Source organism: Tamandua tetradactyla (genome assembly GCF_023851605.1).
Source record: "Tamandua tetradactyla isolate mTamTet1 chromosome 22 unlocalized genomic scaffold, mTamTet1.pri SUPER_22_unloc_1, whole genome shotgun sequence".
Classification (NCBI taxonomy): Eukaryota; Metazoa; Chordata; class Mammalia; order Pilosa; family Myrmecophagidae; genus Tamandua; species Tamandua tetradactyla.
The window spans coordinates 2,060,694-2,081,715 of record NW_027518251.1 but is presented as its reverse complement, the minus strand read 5'-3'; the positions used below and the strand labels follow the sequence as shown (position 1 = coordinate 2,081,715).

General features: G+C 40.5%; 1 long non-coding RNA gene across 1 annotated transcript in view; it reads right to left on the bottom strand.

Annotated features, from left to right (window-relative positions):
- LOC143672907 (uncharacterized) overlaps window positions 1-11,159 on the bottom strand; it is a 38,909-nt gene extending 27,750 nt beyond the window's left edge. The window contains exons 1-2 of the long non-coding RNA XR_013170097.1: window positions 10,703-11,159; window positions 7,087-7,353 (exon numbers count right to left, since the gene is read on the bottom strand). This is a non-coding gene — a long non-coding RNA (uncharacterized LOC143672907). The remainder of the gene's footprint in view (window positions 1-7,086; window positions 7,354-10,702) is intronic.
- Window positions 11,160-21,022: the final 9,863 nt, after the last annotated feature.

Here is a 21,022-nt window from a genome sequence, read left to right as displayed (position 1 = left end):
AGATGGGTGAAGGATGCACTGACTGACAAGATTGGTAAACTATGGTGTATACTTATGAATGAAGGTTGTCCTGCCTCAAAAAGGAACAAAGTCATGAAGCATGCAACAATGTGAATGAATGTTTGGGACATTTGGTAAGACAAAATAAGACAGAAACAAAAGAACAAGAACAATATGGTCACCTTTTGAAAATGCTCATAACAAAACAGGGACCTTGATTGTAAGCTTTTAGAGCAGACACAGTAAGTCCAGAATGGTGATTATTAACATTTCTGGATTCTGTGAGGTTGTTTTATATCTATCACCTGATATTTAGACATAAGAATTAAGCCAAAGAGGTTGGAGTTAAAGTAATTCAGAACATAGGGGTAAGGAAGACAGTCTCTATATTTTAGAACCACATGTACTCTGTGAGACCAATGGGAGATAGATTTATTTGGTCTGAAACTGAAATTTTCTGCAGTGCATAATCTAACTCAACCTATCTGTATAGCTCATTTGAACAATTGAAACACAAAGAGCCTAGAAAAAGAAAGAGGTCTTTTAATCTTGTATAGATTATTGTTAATGCCTGGATACATCCTAGAGTATATTAAGCAGATAATAAAAATGTATTGGCAAAGTCCTGTGAGGGATGGGAGATAGAATATGGAACTATTAAACCTTACCATCAGGGAATCCCCTGATACTGTGTCAAACTTTAGTTACATCCATATTAATAGACTATGCCCTTGATCTTAAGACTTGCACTTATGAAGCTTATGTAGTTAGTGGAGAAGCTTAGTCTATCTATAGGTATGCCTAAGAGTTACTTCTGGAGGCACACTCTTTTGTTGCTTACATGTGGCCTCACTCTCTCTAAGCCCAACTCTACAAGTGAAATCATTGCCCTCCCCCCTACATGGGACATGACATCCAAAGGTTAAAGCCTCCCTGTTGACATAGGATATGACTCCCAGGGATGAATTCAGACCTGGCACTGTGGGATCAATAATTCCATCCTGGTGAAGAGTCATCTCTTGATGAACTAATAAAGTATCATTGGCAGAGAGAGTTCAAATGGAGTTGACAGGCTACTTAGGCAGTTGCTCTTGTACAAGTTCAGTTAGGCCTTGCTACCTATCAAAACTTCCCAAACCCCAACAGGGAACATTCCAGCCACTCCTAAAGAACCCCTAGGGCAATGAATAAGATTCCATAAGGGTTCTATGCACTAGAGTAATTTTTCAGAAACCTACAATCTGGTCCCTGGTCCAGATTAGTCCTGAAACCTAGCCCAGCCTCTCCAGAACATCAGATAGTTCCATCTCCCTACACCATATTAGTGGCAGACCCCTAAAATATGAAAAATTTAGAATGGCCATAACCCAAACACCCCTAAAGAGAGGGATGGAATGATCAAAGGTGATGGTGAACTTATACAGAGAAGATAAATTCAACAAATGAAAATGAATACTGCATCATTAAATTGATATCTCTTTTAGTCTCCAGTATGTTAGAGTAGCTTGAAGTAAAAACCTAAAATTGTGGAATTATAACCCATGTCAAATTCTGAGAAAATGTTCTACAACTAATTGATATGCTGTGCTTTGCAATATATAGCTTTTTTGTATATGTGGTATTTTTCACAAAAAAAAAGAAGGAAAAAGTCTAATGTGATGATAAAAAAATATTTTAAGCCTTCTAGTCTCCTATATTCTTGAGCAGCTAGAAGGAAAATTCTGAGAGGATTGTATGGTACCCCATGGCAATCCCTAGGATCTGTCCTATAACTACTTGTTGAAGAGTGCTTTGAAAACTATTGCTTTTTTATTTCTCTGCTTTGTATATTTGTTATACTATACAATAAAAAAATTTAAAGAAGTTTGAAAAAAGTATGAATTACAGAAATCAGACTTATGTTCTTAACCTGCCTCAGCCACTTCTTAAATATGTGTGACCCTAGGCAAATCCCTTATCCTACTTGAGCTTGATTTCTCTACTATTAAAATGCAGATAACAGTACACCACAGAGAGTTTTTGTGATTTTTAAATATATGTATAACACGCTTAGCACAGTGCCTGGCAAAGATTATGTGCTCAATAAATATTAATAAAACATGGTAAAAGTATATAGATCACATCATCCTTTACCCTACATTTTGATTTACCTTAGTCCTGTCCAGGGTACTATTATCCATATCTCTAATCAAAGTCTGATCACAATGAATTTTAAGCAATTCAGCTGAAAGAGAAGTCAGAAGGAGCTCAAGAGCTCAGAACTAACATATTCCTTGTCATTTGGAGATGCATAAAGGAAATGCCCCAAGGGAAGCCACTTGAAACCAGAAGACAGGAGACGTGAGCAGAAATTGCCAAATGACTTCCAATGTCATGGAAAAGCCCATGAAAATGTTTTTTTCTAACTTAATAAATAACTCTTATAAAAGCAGGTCTATTCCTAGCATTTTGCATTCTGGCAGCCTTAGCAAACAGAAAAGAAAGAAAAAAGAAACAGATTTTGTTAGCAAACAAGTACAGTGCAGATGAGTCTACAAATACCAAACATGTAGGAATGTTTTTAAATGAATAATTGTGTGGAGCTTGGTAGAGGAAGCCTAGATTGCTTTGAAGAGACTATTGGTATAAATGAGGACTTTAAAGACACCTTTGGTGAGTCTTTAGGTAGAAGTGATGATGCATCACTGCAAATTGGAAGGAAGCCAACCCTGTTTTTACAGGGGCAAAAACTTTGGCAAAATTAAATTCTGATGCTGGATGAAAGGGAGAATTTGAATGCAATTATGTGACATTTAGATTAAGAAATTTCCAAATTTAATTTGGGTTTGTTCTTGCAGCTTGTAACAAAATGGAACAGGAAAGGGATATGTTGAAAGATGGACTCTTGGGTACAAAGAAACCAGATATTGATGATCTGGAGAATTCTGGGCTTCTGGATAGGGAGATCATAGGAAACAGTGCCCCAATTGAGGATTTAATTAAACTTAGAACCAGTCAGTCATTACAGGTCAAGCCAGGATTTCAGATGGAGTTACACAGAAAGGATTTGTAGAAGTTCCTATTGTCCAATGGCTTTGACTCCTGCAAGCTATATGCCAAGTCAACAAACTTTCTCCTGAGAACAGTAAATGAAATCACTGCCTGTCTGGAAAGAAAAGGACAGTAAAGGTACAGATTGAAAAAAATGAATTCAAAGGCAGAACTATGGAAGCTAAGGTCTCAAGTCATGAAAACTGGGGCCAGGAGAGAGGATCCACCCACGCATGTGGAATGGATGAGTTTGCCCAGAGGGAGTGGGGGGGCCTTCCTCCTTGATGTTTGGGAGAGTTTTGTGATCTCAGGCCTCAGAGAAGATGGAGCACATTCCCCTGGGATTGCACAGACACTGGCTGCCAAAAAATTGTTTTTAATGGTTAGAGCATGTGCTCTGAAGATGGAGGAATCTGTGCCACCCAGATGCTTGAGGAGGGTGGAACAAAAACATGTAGTCTCTCCATATTCCAGAGTTTGGAAAAAGCAGGGATGCTGCATAAGCTTCTGCAAAGGGTGGGAATGTCACTTTTGAATCACCTCAGGATAAATGACTTTCAGACTTTGAATGTACCGGAGATTGCCCTGCAGGTTTTTGGAACCATTTAGGCCCAGTGACCCCTATTTTCCTTTCACTTTTTCCCTCTGGAAATCAAACTATTTCTCTCATATGACTGTTTCTTCTTTAAATATTGGAAAATTTTTAAATACGTTGTTCTGATTTTTATAGTTCCAGAGCCACAGGAGAATTCTGCCTTAGGAATGACCATGACTGTAACTGACTTGATGAGATTTTCTATATAATTTTTCAGTGGTATTGAATTTATTTTTTACTGAAATGGTTTAAGTCTATTGTGATGTTAAGATGAAATGAATATACTTTTTTAAAACACGTTTTTTACTAGAAAAACAAGAAAAACCTTTTTATTACATAGAGATAAAATATACAAATCAAATAAATGAAAAAGCAATAGTTTTCAAAGCACTCTTCAACAAGTACTTACAGGACAGATCCCAGAGTTTGTCATGGGCTACCATATGATCCTCTCAGATTTTTTCTTATAACTGCTTCAGAATATAGGAGGATATAATGCTTAAATCATTTTTATCACCACAATGTACTTTTATCCTTTTTTGTAAAAAATAACATATATACATATGTATATCATATATATAAATGATAATGCATGTAAAAGCACAGCACCAAAATATATGACTGTTTTGAAGGGAAAAACCATTCCATAAAAATAGTTAAAGATATCAATTACCCACTTTCATAAATGGATAGAAAAAGTAAACAGAAGATCAATATAGAAAGAAGACTTTGCAAACCTATAAACAAACTAGACCCAGCAAAATACAACTCTTCTCAATTACACATATATATATTACCTAGGTTAGGCCTTATGTAATCCCATGGCATTTCTAAAAACACTGATATCATAAGTATCTTCTGTGACCAAAATGAAATGAAACTAAAAGTCAGTTACAGAAGGCAAACTGAAAAATTCAAATATGTCAAAAGTAAATAATACTCTTAGATAACCAATAAGTCATGAAAGGAAATAAAAAACCACTTGGAGATAGAAATAAATGCATAGCATTTTTTTAGATGATAATGACAAACTAAATGAGGAACTTGGAGTAGGAAAGGCAGGAGGAAATCAGTTTAAATAATTATATTTAATATATAGCTACAGAACAAAAGTATGAGGAAGGATGTTTATCACATCATTATTTATATCATGGATCTGTGAAGAATCTCAAAGCAAATCAGTAAAAGCTGTTAAATGTGGTATACAGCAGCAATTTTGAAAATAGCCTGCAATCAATATAAACAGAAGATATTTAAACTATATTGTGACAGGGAAAAATAAAAAGCAGTTCAATGAAAGTTGTGAAAGTAATTGCCCTTGTAAGAGTCTGGATAATATTAAGGAGGAAAAGTATGAATATTCTATAAATAGCATTAAGCCTTTGGTATCTTAAGTGCTTTTGTGGTGTCTGTGGAAACAGTAGGATATTTGTATTCTACTTTTTTCACAGGAACCCCTTTATTTGCTGCCTGGTGTCAAAAATGGCATCCTTTGCCCCAAGCTAAAAGCCATGAAGAAAGATGTTTACTTATATATAACTCATTTCTCCAAATCAGAGGCATGATACTGGGGAACGTTGTTTGAACTCAGTATCTATGGTTTCAGGAGGTGGCTCAGATCTCAGTTCCAACTTTTTCTACTTGTCTGTCTTTTGTTACTCTGTACTTGGGTGTTTCTGGTGATGTGAATAGAGCAGCTTGGCCAGAATATGGTAATTTTTCTCTTTACCCGTCAGCAGTCTGTCTGGCTGGAGCATGAGGTAAGAACTTGCTCATGACAGGGATTTTCAAGTAAGGAAATATTGGGGTCTTATAGGATGCTGAAATTTACCTCTAGGTGATAATCTGGGATGTGCACAAATGTAATCAGGTTACATTGCACTCAAATGAACATTCATCAAATGTACATATAATATTAGGTACATCTGAGGTGTATGCAGTAGTTGAAGAAATGAACTGCTTTGGAGTTAAGATCCTTGGTGCAAATATTTGTACAAATATTTATAGAACTTTTTCTGGAATACTATATTGAACCCAAAGTAGCTAATATAGCTTGACAAAGAAATCCTGACAAAATATGAAGGTGCATCATTATTAAAAGTCCTATCCCCTTGCTTACCACACATAAAAGTAACTTTGAAAGAAGAATTCATTCATGTAAAATGTAACTGACACGTGATTATATTTTCAAATTTGAAAGTACAAGAAAAAGAAAAGAATTTAAGGATTATTCATCACCAGATAAACATAAGAATATTATGGGAAAGAGACATATAAAAATTGCAATTATAAATGTCTTAATTTCATCTTTTAAATGGAGATGTAAAAATTAAACTATATGCTTTCATATTTTGAATTTTTAACAGGAAAAATTAAATTTTACTGAAAACATGGTTTACAAAAAGCAGTCACTAACTCAGTTTTAAAATATACTAACAATTTAAGTGTTCAAGAAAGTTCATTTTAGAGAGGTTTAAGCAGTATGTTGGTACTGAAAATCAACATCATATGGAATGTTTCAAAAACAGATTTCTCTTATTCACAAATTTTACTTGGTGCAAGTTTGTCCTAATTTGAAGGTGACATATACCTATCTTAAGATGAAATTCACAAAACATAAAAATCATTTAAACCATACAATTCAGTGGCATTTAGTACATTCTCATACTGAGCAATTATGACCACTATTGATCTGTCTATATATTTTACAAACAATATTAGTCACAATGAAATTAAAGATATTTTAGTAAGCTGCACTTATTTAAAAATAATTTAAGATCATTGTTGGGTCCTGAGAAATTTTCCAATGTGGCAATTTTCTCAATTAAAAAGAGAAATTAAGAAGAATATTTCAACAATATTATTAATGAGCTGGCTTCTATTACAAAGGAAAATAAAAAGTATAGTAAATTTTGGTTCCATGAGTAAATAACATATTTAAAATTAAAACAATGTTGGGATTTGTAATAGCTGCAGTTACACTTGTTGACATTTTAAGACTATGTTAGCATTGCAAGAAAAATGAACCATTAAAAATTTATGAAAGCCAATATAGAGGGACATTACTTGACCTTTCCTATCAGGCTCCCATATGGCTCAACCAGGACCACCCTGTCCCCAACTTATCTAGCTGGAAATATCTAATATTTTGCATATTCATTTTAGCATTTTAGATGTTTTCCCCTTTTTCCGACTCTCAACCAGGATTTTCTCCAGGAACAATCCTGGGTCCATAAAAGGATTCAATAGCATGCCAGGATTTTAAGTAGGCAATCCGATCAATAAATAGATACTCTGGAAAAATAAGCCTTGCATCAATATTAGAGGAAAAGTATAAACCACATGGAAGGAATGCAGAGAAAGAGATTCAATGTTTGCTATTTCAGGAAAAAACTTCTTGGGTGAGCCACTGGCAAAGATGCCTCCTCAAAAGCAGGAATAAGAGAAAACATTTTACTCACTGCAAATGGCCAAGATATCCCAGAGCTGACTTTGCCTCCCTGGTTGGTCCCATGGGTATGAAGCTCCATCCTCAGTGTGGAAACAGCACCAGTCTCCTGGAAATTGAACTGCAAGGCATTTCTGAGACAATTTGAGTCATCATGGTGTGAAGAAAGCATGTTTTGAGTGCCTGCTGGAGGATGCACCTCTTCCTCTCTCTCTGGCTAAATCCCTGAGATAGGGCTGAGACTCTTCAATGCCAGCCTGGATGCAGGGTGAAGTGGACTCTTCAGCACAGTCAATAGGGAGGAAATCAGGAAGGAAGGTTTTACAGAAGAAAGATGAGTGGGGGACCCAGACTCTTCAGTCCACATTAGGCCCAAGACACAAGTTATTTTTCCCACCCCCAACTCTCTGGCCAATCCCATTGTGATAATTAAAATGCATCACAATGGGTTTCTTTGCATTCCTATGTGATGGCACCTGGAGGTGCCATCCACCTGGATCAGCTTCCCCTCCTTCATCTCACAGGCCCTCTGCTCTGTCCAGTCAGGAAATATCCACAGTTTGTTGGTGAATCTGGGTGGGGGTACCTAAAGAGAGTGATCTTTCCAAGGCCACACATCCCACTGGGAACATCCCCAGCTCAAGCAAGTGTTCCCAGTCTACACTGTAGGGAGCTGCAGGAGTGGTACAAACTCAGCAGAGGTGTGGCTTAAGCACAGTGGGTGACTGAGGCCCCTCCTCCACCATACACTCCTTGGGATTCCTGCCCCAAGGGATTCCTGCCACTTGTAGGTTATGGGGATTGTTGTTCCTTTCCATAGGCAGATAAAACTTCATTGGTCTCTTTCTTGTGAATTTTGCCCATTGGCTACTATTATGAAAAGTGAACATTAGTTCCATGAAGTGAAAAATCAGCAAATTATTAGAATTGCAAGGTTTGTTTTACACTGAGAAAGTAAACTACTTATCTGAAATATTTTCTATCATGGGATCTGAACCCCTACCTAAGCACCTTGGGGTCCATATGTCCCCATGCTGCAAGATGTAATCAAGTGTCTTAGGAACTAGAATGTGTTATGTATATATACATATAGAAAGAAAAGGACAGCAGAACCTGATTCTGCTTTGGGAGAAATATAAAGAACTCAGAATAATACCTGTGCTCCATTTTAGCTCTTTTATGATATATTCTGAGTTAAGAAAAAAAGCATTCTGAGCAAGTTTCAAAGTAACAGTTGTCAGAAGAGTCTTACTCAATTCAATTTTCCAAAATGTTTGCTTCAGGGGTGTCATTTGTAAGGTTCATTCATATTTTCCCATTTTCTTCTTTGTAGTGTTTGTAAAGCAAATAAAATCACTTAACCATGTTACTGCTATAGATGTATGAAATTTAAATGAGCATGTAGACCACATCATGCAAGCACCCCACAAACCAAGGCCATCATGCTCCCCATCTCCAGTTTTGGGAGGTGTATGGATTGCCTTGCTGGCCAGGCGGCATTCAAACAAGTGCTGGGTCTGTCTGCTTCTGGATGGGATGGGACCCTGGGATGCCTTGCTAAGACTGTCTGTCTGTTTCCCTGTCTCCAATTTTGGTTTACTTCAGTGTACACAGGGTTCACGAAGGGGCTCAATGCATCAGATGCCCAGGGCACAGAGCTGAGGATTCCAAAGGAGGACATCAGGGAGGTGCCAAGACACAAAGCGCCTGGGAAAAGGCACTTAGGAAGCAGACATTTTGGGCAAAGGATTTCCAAATTTCACTTTAGTGAACCTTCTGGTTGTCCACTGAGAGTTCACCAAATCCTCAGTTTGGTGTGAGATCTTTTTAGCTGGTCCAGATCAGTGTGATGCCTCGATATATCCCTGAATAATTTGAGCAGTGAACAAACAAATGTTCTGAGGTCCCCTTGGGGACTGGGAGAAAGAGGAAATATTCCACATCACCATTTGGAGACTATATGAAATTGTCCCAAGCAGGTGAGAACAGTGACATCTTGTGCCAAGTACTCAATCTTGGCATTCCTCCATAAGAACCTAATTCCTGAAATGGATAGATCGAGCATCCTACAGTTAGTCCTTAGAGGCACCCCCATCAATCATCTTTTGTTGCTCATATGTGACCTGTCCTCCCTAAGCCAATTCAGAGGGTGGATGTCTACCTTCCCCCATGTGGGACATGTTTCCCAGCTGTGCAAATCTACCTGGAAATATGGGACACTGCTTCTCCCATGGGCCAGGACTCAGTATCAAGGGATTGAGAAAGGCTGCTTGACCAAAAGAACATGAGAGTGCTGAGACAAATGAAGGTTCAGTGGCTAAGAGATTTCAAAGAGAGAGCAGGTGTTATCCTGCAGGTGATTCTTATGCACTATATGGAACTCCACTGTGTGTTTATGGCATAATGGGCTGGCTGAGGGAATTACCTAGAACTGTTGGGTGATATTCCAGTAGCCTTGATTCTTGAAAACAACTGTCAAAAGATATAACCTTTCCCATGTGACTGTGGGATTGTGAAAACATACTTTCCCTTGCTCCTTTTATCCAGGCTATGAGAGGTGAGTAAAAAAAGGTGGACAAAGAATAAATGAATGGTACAGTGGACAAAGACAATATAAATTGTGTATTTGGAAATTATAATGGTGGATGACAGGGAGGATTAGAGATACTGTATGTATGTTTTTTTATTTTTCTTTTTGTGTCTTCTTCTAGGGTGATGCAGCGGTCTGAGAAGTGATCAAGCTGATCAATACTCAACAAAGGAATGATATTATCCACCATTGGTTGTACACCAGACAAGGAGTGTATCTTTGTGAAGACTTATCAAAAATATTAAAAAGCCAAAAAAAAAGTAAAAAGAGCAAGAGACAGGACCGTGCATATACTCAGTTTCAATTCCGAAGCTCTCAGATTCCCCATCCTGCACACTGAGACTCAGGTGTGGCAAGTTTTTCCTCATTTGATTCCCCACTAGGCAGTAAATGAAATATATCCCATCAAAACATCATCACACACACAAAAAAATAAAAATAAACAAACCACTACAACACCCGGAATACCAAAGCAGACTCCCATCCAAATACTGACCAGGCACGACCCTGTTTAGCTTCTGAGATCAAACGAGAAGGGGACGTTTTGTATGCAAGGTCCCGGTACAGGTAGCTCCAAGAACATGCGCTGGCAATGGCTGCGCTGATGCATCATCTTGTGACACTCCCCGCAGCCCAACGCTGTTTGGCCCCCGGACGGTCCTACACCTGGTCTGACTGCGCCGCGTCATGCTGCTTCCCCCACCCTGCACACCCCACTTGCCCGCCACTGCCTGAGTCCTCCTGAAGTTCCCAACCCCCTCTCCGAAACCTTCAGCTCCCCCTACCGGCCGGCCAGTCTAGCTGCGGTTGCGCAAGGGCTCCGGACCCTTCCTGTCAGCCCACGATGCTGCCTCCCAGTGGACTCGTGGGAGCTTGCCAGGCCAGGCCAGGCGAGGTAATGGAGGAGGCTTGAGGCATGCTTGACCACCCAACAAAAGGCATGTTTTCTGCTCCAAGATAGTGCCTAGCGCTGTCCCCTGCCCTCTGATCTGTCTGTCCCATCCCATCTCAACCAGCCACCCCACCCATTCTCCGCTACCTGCGACAGTACTGTTCCTGCCGCTGGAGAACCTAGGCTGGGTGCACCACCTGCCGGGAGCCAGACTCTGGCTTCGGACCTCTCAGGAGACTCACAGGCCACAATAGTCTTGGGGACGGAAGGTCCAGCCTGGTACGCTGCGGTGTATTTAAGCAATATACATCTTTGTGACGTGCGCGTCCGGTTCCCCCAGCCGTCTGGGCGAAATCGGGGCTCTGATCCCCTCCGCTCTGGCTAGAAAGCGCAGCCATGGCCCGAAATGGGGGACAGAGGGTCGGGTTCTCGGGGTTGGGAGAGAGATGCCCTTGGAGCTGGCCATGGGAGCTGACCCATGGTATCGGGCCTCTCCATGCCAGAAGGCCCAGGATTGTTTGGAAAGGCGGGGCTCAAGAGCCTGCCTGAGATTCCCGGAGACGCTGGCGGATCAACCTGCACCGCCGAGACCAACACTGCTGCTGTGGCCAGGGATGATTGGTGGGCGGGGTCTCCCGCACAGCTGCACCTCCCATGGGCCCCGCCCTCTGACCCACTGTGACCTGTGACCCACTGTGACTGGCGTTTGTGACGCGGAGGCTACAGCCCCTGCGTTTGCGGCCAGGACAGGAGGGCATGTTACCCCCCATCGTGCAAGCACCCCACAAGCCGAGGCCTTTTTGCTCCCCACCCCCAGTTCTGTGATGCGTACTGATCTCCTTGCCCGCCAGGCGGCCTTCAATCAGGCGGTGGGTCGGTCGGCTTCTGGATGGGATGGGAACCTGGGATGCCTCACTATGACTGTCTGTCTGTTTCCAGGCTCCAATTTGGGTTTGCTTCCGTGTACACAGGGTTCTTGTAGGGGCTCAATGCACCACATGCACCGGGCACGGAGCTGAGGGTTCCAAAGGAAGGCGTCAGGGAGGCCCCAAGACACAAAGCTCCTGGGAAAAGGCACTATTGTAGCAGATGTTTTGGGAAATGGATTTTTGAATTTAACTTTAGTGGACCTTGTGACTGTCTGCCGTGGGTTCACACAATCCTCCAGTGGGTGTGAGATCTTCTTAGCTGGTCCAGGTCAGTGCGATGCCTTGATATATCCAGGATAATTTGAGCAGTGAAGAAAGAAATGTTCTGAGGTCCACTTGGGGATTGGGGCGAAAGAGGAAATATTCAACATCCATCCCCATTTGGAGATGATCTGAAATTCTCCCATGTGGGTGAGAACGGCAACATCTTTGACCAAATGCTCAATCTTGGTGTTCCTCCCTAAGAACCTAATTCCTGAAATGGATAGACCAAGCATCCTTAAAGTCAGTCCTGAGATTCCCCCCCATAGATCATCTTTTATTGCTCAAATGTGCCCTGCCCTTTCTAGGGCAAGTCTGCAGGTGAATGACTACCCTCCCCCCATGTGGGACATGTATCCCAGCTGTGTAGATCTGCCTGGAGACATGGGTCACTTCTCTTGGCATGAGCCAGGACTCAGCATCAAGGAATTGAGAAAGCCTGCTTGACCAAAAAAGCAAGAAGATGCTGAGACAAAGAAAGGCTCGATGGCTGAGAGATTTCAAAAAGAGATCAAGTGTTATCATGGAGGTGATTCTTATGCACTATATGGAACTCCACTGTGCGTTTATGGTGTCATGGGCTGGCTGGAGGGAATTACCTAGAACTGTTGGGTGATATTCCAGTAGTCTTGATTCTTGAAGATGATTGTTGAAAGATATAGCCTTTACTCTGTGACTGTGGGATTATGAAAACCTACTTTCCCTTGCTCTTTTTATCCAGGCTATGAGGGATGAGTAAAGAAAAGGTGGGTAAACAATAAATGAATGGTAGGGTGGACAAAGATTAATGCAAATTTTGTATTAGGAAATTATAGTGGTGAACGACAGGGATGGATCAGGGATACTGTAAATATGTTTTTTATCTTTCTTTTTGTGTCTTCTCCTCAGGTGATGCAGTGTTCTGAGAAATGATCATGGTGATCAATATTCAACAAAGGAATGATATTATCCACCATTGATTGTACACCAGGCACGGAGTGTGTGTGTAACGATTCATCAAAAATATTAAAAAGCAAAAAAAAATAAAGAACAAGAGACAGAACCGTGCATACATCCAGGTTCAATTCCTTAACTCTCAGTTTCCCCGTCCTACACACTGAGACTCAGGTGTGACAAGTTTTCATCATTTGATTCCCCACTAGGCAGTAAATGAAATATACCCCATCAAAACATCATCACGCACAAAAAATAAAAATAAATAAACCACTACAATACCCGGAATACCAAAGCGGACTCCCATCCAAACACTGACCAGGCACGATCCTGTTTAGCTTCTGAGATCAAACGAGATGGGAACATTTCTTATCCTGTAGCTCCAAGAACCTGCACTGGCGAGGGCTGCACTGATGCGTCATGTTGGGACACTCCCCACAGCCCAATGCTGTTCGGCCCCCGGACGGCCCCATGCCCGTCCGACCACACCGCCTCGCGCCCCTTCCCCCACCCTGCACAGCCCACTTGCATCCTTCTGAAGTTCCCAAATCCCTCTCCGAAACCCCCAGTGCCCCTTACCGGCCGGCCGGTTCAGCCTGTGGCTGCCCTGTCAGCAAAAAGACCCTGCCAGCGGGAAAACTGGCAGGAGGGCGCCAGGCAAGGCCAGGCAAGGAGAAGGATGAGGCCTGAGGCATTCTTGCCCACCCAACAAAAGGCATGTTTTCTGCTCCAAGCTCCTCTCCTTGCCACCGTCCCCTGCCCTCTGATCCGTCTGGCCCCTCCCATCTCGTCCAGACACTCCACCCATCCTCCACTACCTGCGACCCTGCTGTTCCTGCCCCTGGACCACCTCAGCTAGCTGCCTCACCTGCCGTGTGCCAGACTCAGGCTTCAGACTTCGCAGGGGACTCATACCGCCCTCTTGTCTTGGGGACAGAAGCTCCTACCTGGCACGCTGCCACACATTCAAGCAACATACAGTCGTCGTGAGGTGTGCGAACTGTTCCCCCAGCCATCTGGGCTAAATCGGGGCTCTGATCCCCTCTGCTCTGGCTGGAAAGCACAGTCAGGGCCCAAGATGGGGGCTAGAGGGTCGGGCCCTCGGGGGGCAGAAGAGAGATGACCTTGAAGCTGACCAAAGAGGATCATGTCTCGCTATGCGAGAAGGCCCGGGATAATTAGCGTGGCACAGAAACTTTTGTTTGAATTTTAAACTGTCTACCTCATTTCCAATGCTAATGATTATAACCTCTAAAGCTTTAAGTTTGACTTCTAATTTAATATTTATTTTTTCTTGCTCTTGCAACGTAGCAGAAGTGTTTTGAGCTCGAGTATTAACAAAATGGGCATTTTCTAAACTTTGAAAAAGAGCAACTGCAAAAGTGGTTAGGGTCTGATTTCTCCAGGACAGGAAAATCCCCAAAACTGGTGATATCTTCACCTACAGCTTGAGCCCCAGGAATCCTTTTTTGAAGGGGAGAATGTGATTCAGAGAAATGGGTTTTAGACTCAAAGGTCACTTTCCTACTGCTAGGAGCCCCACTTGTAGCAGTACTCAAATGAATGTCTTGCAAAAATGAGTTTAGACAGTTCTCCTCCCCTTCAGGGTCAGAATTATATATTTCTATTCTTGCTCTCTCCTGTAATTTTTTTCATTACCCTCACCTGATGGTTTATGAAGGGTTGGTTTCTCAGAACTAAGGGGGATGGTAAGTTCTGCAGAAGCAGAGCTCTTTGAGGATAATTTAAGACTGTCATATCCCCTTATGGTTTCTTTTAGAGTTTCCTCACAACTTGACTCTGCTATCTCAGTTTTTCGGAGCTGGCCACTATGTAGGCCAGGATCAATACATTCCTGAATTAAGGATCACATTGAAAAGGTCTAAATGGATATTTTATCTGGACCCTCTGCTGTGTAGTGGTCTCTTAGGTGTTTTCCCATCTTGACCCAGGTCTCCGGATTGACTGTTCCTTCCTTGGGAAACCAATAGCAAGTTTCTTGAAGAAAATCTAAAAAGGTATTAAGCTGGCTTCTCCTTACATCTCCTCCCCAGGCCTTAAGCATAGTCTTTAACATACTCACATATAATTCTCATTGTTTTGAACCAGAATGTCCCATGATTATTACACCTGGCTATACTTTTATGCACTACCCCTTACCTTAGCTCCAAATTGTGTGCATACCATGGGAGCAATCCCTCATCTTGGCATAGAGTTCCTCCATATTCATGTCCCTGTTCAGACACCACCTGCCATGACCAGTGTGACTCAGAGGCAGGACTGAAGGGAGGTGGCAGGGAACTGAGAAAGAAACACAAGAGACAAAGATATAGTTAAAGCTGTGACTAGGTGGGATTCTAAGTTCAGATGGAGACTCAAAGACCCCAAGAGGTTCAGCATGGTTTATTTTATAGGACTGTGAGGTAAAGAAAGTAAAAAATGTGACTAAAGAATGGGGGGAGGAGGAAGCATGAGCTGAATCATCTGCTTCCTTGTGACCAGATGAGTCAAAAGTTACACAAGTTTCCCAAGGCCTCCTTCTGCCCCAGACTCAAGCAGCTTTCCAACACTTTAGTCTTTTCAGAACATCAGGTGCCTTTTCCCACAGAAACAACTTTTCTATAACTGTACAGCAAACATGTGATCTCTGTCTCATCTGCAACCGGCAGACTTAATTATCACTGGTCTTTTACAGGATTCAGGGATGCAGAGAGTGTGCTTTGTGGTTTCTTCCCATGTACCTGGCCATCATGATGGGTTTGTACTGCCTGGAATATTTCCCATCTCATCCTTTACAGGAAAAGTTTCCCAGCCCTTGACTTAAGCCCTAATTACACCTATTGCTTACTCAATGAGTTTAGAGGCCACTTGTTCCAAGGTATGTTTGTTATTTGTATGATGTCAGTGTACTCTATTGTCTTCTCTTCAATTCTTTTGGCTGGCTAGTCAAAATGGCAAGAGGGCTATGGCATACCTGGCACCACACCCTCACTTGAAAGAAGGGTGGAGTTGTCATTTTATGTTGTGACATATTTCCCTAAAACTCCCCAGGACAATTCCTCATATTACTTTCCTTCTTGTCCTGAACCTGGCCACATGTCTTCCTAGATGCAAAGGAAGCTGTGGATGTGTGTGTTGGCAGTGGGCACTCAGATAGTGTTATCAGTTTGGAACCAGCCAGTTTTACCATCAACTGGGCATGCTGCTGCATGAGGAGTGCCACACTTCCATCCTTAAGGGAGGAGTGCCTGCTACAGGTGGGGTATTGGTGGTGGGTGCATATAGGGGATAATGAGAGGGTTAGGATGGCTGACTCTGGGGCAGATTGCATAGGACCCAGTGCTACGCTCTGGGTAAGTTCTGAGTCAACTTCTGTGGCATGGGGGTTTGGGGCCAAGTGAAAGAACTGTCTCCCCTAGTGTCACAGATGCTGCCTCAGTTTCCCTCCTGAGTATAAAGGAGGCAGATCATGGGATGTGAGTGCCTGGGGGTTCTAAGCTAGAACCAGCTGTCCTGGAGTCTGTGAACATAGGGGATTGCATTTTGCTCACATGTATGTACCTGCTCCTAAGGTGCTAGGATAATTCACTGCCAATAAATTCACCAAAATAGCAATTTTCCAGTTTAAGTGAATTACCATTTATGTGACTGATTTGCTGAACTTTAATTCACCAAAACCATACTTCTTTAAACTTTTCATAAAACTTATAGCACTTATGTTTTGCTGAGTCTGCAATAAGCAGTGTACACAGGAGAATTTTTGCATATTTTAATTTTCAGTTTTCTTGAAAATAATGCATATCAAGGATTTTATATATCGAGTTAACTGCCTCACCTACTTTTCTTCATTCTTAGGTTTACTTTCTCAAGAATGGATTATGGTACAGGTAATAGATGGTGAATTATGTCTGGGAATGTTTTCACTTGTGTTAACCAAGCTTTCCTGTGTCAGATTGAATAACTGGCCCAATTTTTTATCCCTTTTTTGCCCGTGCCGTTTTCCATGAAAATTTGCATCTTCCCAGGAAAGGTAAAGTGTGCTTTTCCACCTTTTGACTTTGAGCTCAGTCACATTATGACCTTCTCTAATTTAATCTGGTGGAAATGAAACTGTGCTAGTTAAAGCCATGCCTTGAGAGGTTGATGTATTCCAGTTTGCCATCCTCTGCCTATGCCACCATCAAGAATTTTCTCTGGTTTGCTGCTGCCCCTTAGCCTGGGCTGCAGAACCAATACACGTGAAGCAGAGTTTCTCCAGTTCAACCTGAAGCTGGGCTGCCTTAGTGGACCTACAATATGGATGAGAGTGTATATAATGCTTCTGCTGCATGTTCTGAGGTTTGGGACAGTTTGTTACTTAGCACAAACTCACTGGAGTTGAGCTGGTATATCTGCATGTGAGAGGAGAGGAGACATCTAGGGATTGGGTTAAAGTGGCTAGTATTTATTATATTTAGTCTATTTCCATCACAGTTCTTCATAAATGCTTTTCTGAGCCCAGATTTAACATGTCCTTCCTGCTGCCTGACATTTTATCCTTTGTGAGACTTTGAATCTCTTGTGGACCTCAGAAAAGCCATGACCTTTAATCCTCATTCAGTATTGCTGGGTGGGACCTTTTGATTGTTCCTGTGGAGATACACCCACCCAATTTTGGGTAGTATCTTTGATTAGGTGATTTCCATGGAGATGTGTCTCCACCCATTCAATGTGGTGTTGCTTACTGGAGCCATTTAATGGGCACCATTTTGGAAGAAGCTTCAGAGCTATAGAGCTCACACAGCCAGAGAAAAATATCTCTGGAGAACTTCATGAAACAAAAAGCTGGATAGGAAGCCAGCAGACATCAACATGTTGATCATTTCCAGCTGAGAGAGAAACCATGCACTTTATCAGCTTCCTTGAACCAAGGTATAGTTTCTGGATGCCTTAGATTGAACACTTTTATAAGCTTGCTTTAATTTGGATATTTTCACAGCCTGAGAACTAGAAACTAGAAACTTAATAAATTCCCCTTTTAAAAATTCCTTCCATTACTGGTATATTGCACTGCAGCAGCTTGCAAACTAGAACACCATTGATTGGAACTCTCTGGAAATTGTACCTCCAAATTTTGGCCAAGCTAACATAACTCAATTTCTTTTTCATTTTTTATGGATTTTCCATCTAAATCTATTGAACATCATTTTTTTGTGTTTTACAATTTATATATTTTTCAGGCCTTTTTATTTAAGAGGAACAGCATTAAGCTATATTGAAAGTAGAAGTATGTCATTGCTGAATTAATAATTTAGTGTAATTATTTTATGACTTCATGTTTTATTTTATAAACTGCTGGAATGTGATATACCAGAAATGGAATGCTTTTAAAAAGGAAATTTAAATTACAAGTTTACAGTTCTAAGGAAATGAAGATGTCCAAATTAAGGCATCCAGGGAAAGATACCTAAACTTAAGACTCATGGGTCTGGAACACCTCTGTCACCTGGGAAGCCATGTGACTGGCATCTGCTCATCCCTTGCCATTGTGCTTCATTGCTTACAGCCGCTCTTCCTGTGGGGGTTCCTAACTTTGCTTCTCCAGGGTTGGCTTTCATCTCTTAACTTCCCTTGGCTCTCTCCAGTTTCTGGTTTGCTTAGGACCTCATGGTGACATCTTCTGGGCTCCAAGCATCTCCAAACATCCGTGTCTCTGTTTTCCAAGTTTCATCACTTGTGTGAGCTCTCTGTTGCTTCTGCTCTGTCAGCCCTCTGTCAGCTCTGAGGCTTCTGTCATTTCTGCATCTGTCCTAAATGTTTCCTCTTTTAAGTGATTCCAATAAACTAATCAAGACCCACTTGGAATGGTTGGAGTCACATCTCCACCTAATCAAGAATTTACACCCACAGATAGGTGAGTCACTTCTCCATGGAGATAATCTAATCAAAAGTGTACACACTGTGATGTTGAATCAGGATGAAATGAAAGGGCTGCCTCCACAAGATTGGATTTGGCTTAAAACATGGCTCTTCTGGGGTACAAAATATTTTCAAATTGGTGCACTACTTTAGGCCATTTACCTAAAAGCTAAATTACTGAATTGGTATTCTGTTAGTTACCTGTTGGTAATTTGGACATCTGGTAAATTTTTAATTGGTGAACTGATTTTAGGTGAATTTAATTCTGTAACCAGCGAAATTGTCCTTGAAAAAAGTAAGGGAGTGATAAAAAATGTCAACGACAAAGTCTGAGAGAAATTCCCAACAAGAGATGGCCCTAGAAGAAGTACTAAAGGGACTTCATTAGGTGAAAAGAAAGATAGGGCCTGGAGGACTGGAGAGAGGCACAGAATTGAATAGTACCAGTAAGTGTAACTTAAAGAATAAAAAGAGAAAGAGGGAAAAGAATATAAAGATTTGACAAATATAAATCAAAGGATAAGATGGTAGGTTCAAGAACTACCTTTAGAGTAACAACTTTGAGTATTAACAGACTAAATTCACCAATTATAAAGTATAGATCAGCAGAATGGATTAAGAATATGACCCATCAATATGTTATTTACAAGAGATTCATCTTAGACCCAGGGAAGAAAACAGATTGAAGTGAAAAGATAGAAAAAGTTCTCCATGGAAGTTGCAGGCCAAAGAAAGCAGGAGTATTTTTACTGTTATGAGACCCACAAAGACTTAAATGTAAAGCATCATAAGATACAAAAAAGGACACTACATATTAATAAAAGGGACAATTCAACAAGAAGAAATAGCAATCATAAATGTTCATGCAGTCAATTATTCAACTTTAATGTACATAAAGCAAACATTAGAAAAACTGAAGGGAGTAATGGACTTTTCAACAATAATAGTTGGAGAAGTCAGTACAGCACTCTCCTTTATAGAAAGAACCATCAGACATACGATCAGCCAGAAAATCATGAATTTAAATATCTTGATAAAATAATTAGGCCTAAGGGACATATATAGATCATTACATGACAAAACAGCAGAAAATGCATTCTTCTCTACTGATACAGGCATCTTCTCTATGATACATAATATGCTGGACACAAAACAGGTGTTTATATTTAGAAAGATTGAAATTATTTCTCTGATTAAAATAGAGTGAAGGAAATCAATAACCACTAAAGAAGCAGAACTTTCACAAATACATGGAGATTAAATAATGTACATTTAAATAATTAGCAGGTCAAAGAAGAAAATACTAGAGAAATTGGCAAGTACATAGAGATGAATGTAAATAGAATACAACAGATCAAAATATATGGGACATGGCAAAGGTAGTAATGAAAGGGAAACTGCACTAAATGCTCATTTTTAGAAAGAAAGAGAGAATTTAAGGATATAACTGCTCAATTGAAGGAACTAGAGAAAGAACAACAAACCAACCCCCAAACAAATAGAGGAATATAGATAACAAAGATTGAAGAAGAATTAAATGAATTGGAGAGGGAAAAAAAACAGAATACAAAAAATCAATGAAACCAAAAATTGGTCCTTTGAAAAAATCAATGGGCCCTTAGCCAGGTGGACAAAGAAAAAAAAAGAGGATGCAAATATAGAAAATCAGAAATAATGTACGGTTCTCAGAATGGGTCCTGAAGAAGTAAAATAAAAATCATGAAGATACTAACCAACAAATTAGACAACTTAGAAGAAATGGCTAAATTCCTAGATGCACACGAACAAATTACAGTGATTGAGAAAAAATAGAAGATTTCAACAAACAAACCATAATTAAAGAGATTAAATCAGTCACCAAAAATCTTACAAAGAAAACCCCAAGGTCAGAAGGCTTCACAGAGGAATTTTATCAAATATTACAAAAAAAAACAAAAAAAAATGCTGCTCAAACTCTTCCAAAGCAATGAAGATAACATCACTCTAATACCAAAACTGTTTAAAGATCCTATAAGAAAGGAAAATTAGAGACCAATCTCCATAAAGAATATAGATGCAATATACTCAGCAAATACAAGCAAATTGAATCCAATGACACATTTAAAGAATTATACACCACAATCAAGTGAGAATTATACTAGAATGTGAGGTTGGGTCAACACAAGAAAATCAATCAATGTAAAACAGCATATCAACAAATGAAAAGGGAAAACTTAATTAATCATCTAGATTGATGCGAAGAATCATTGGACAGAATTCACCATCTTTTTTGATAAAAATATTTCAAAAGTTAGGAATCAAATAAAACTTCCTCGGTAAGAGAAAGGGCACATATAAAAAACCCATAGCCAGAATCATACTCAAGGGTAAAAGACTGAAATCCTTCTTCCAAAAATTGGGAATGAGACAAATATACCCACTGCACCATTATTCAACATTGTACTAG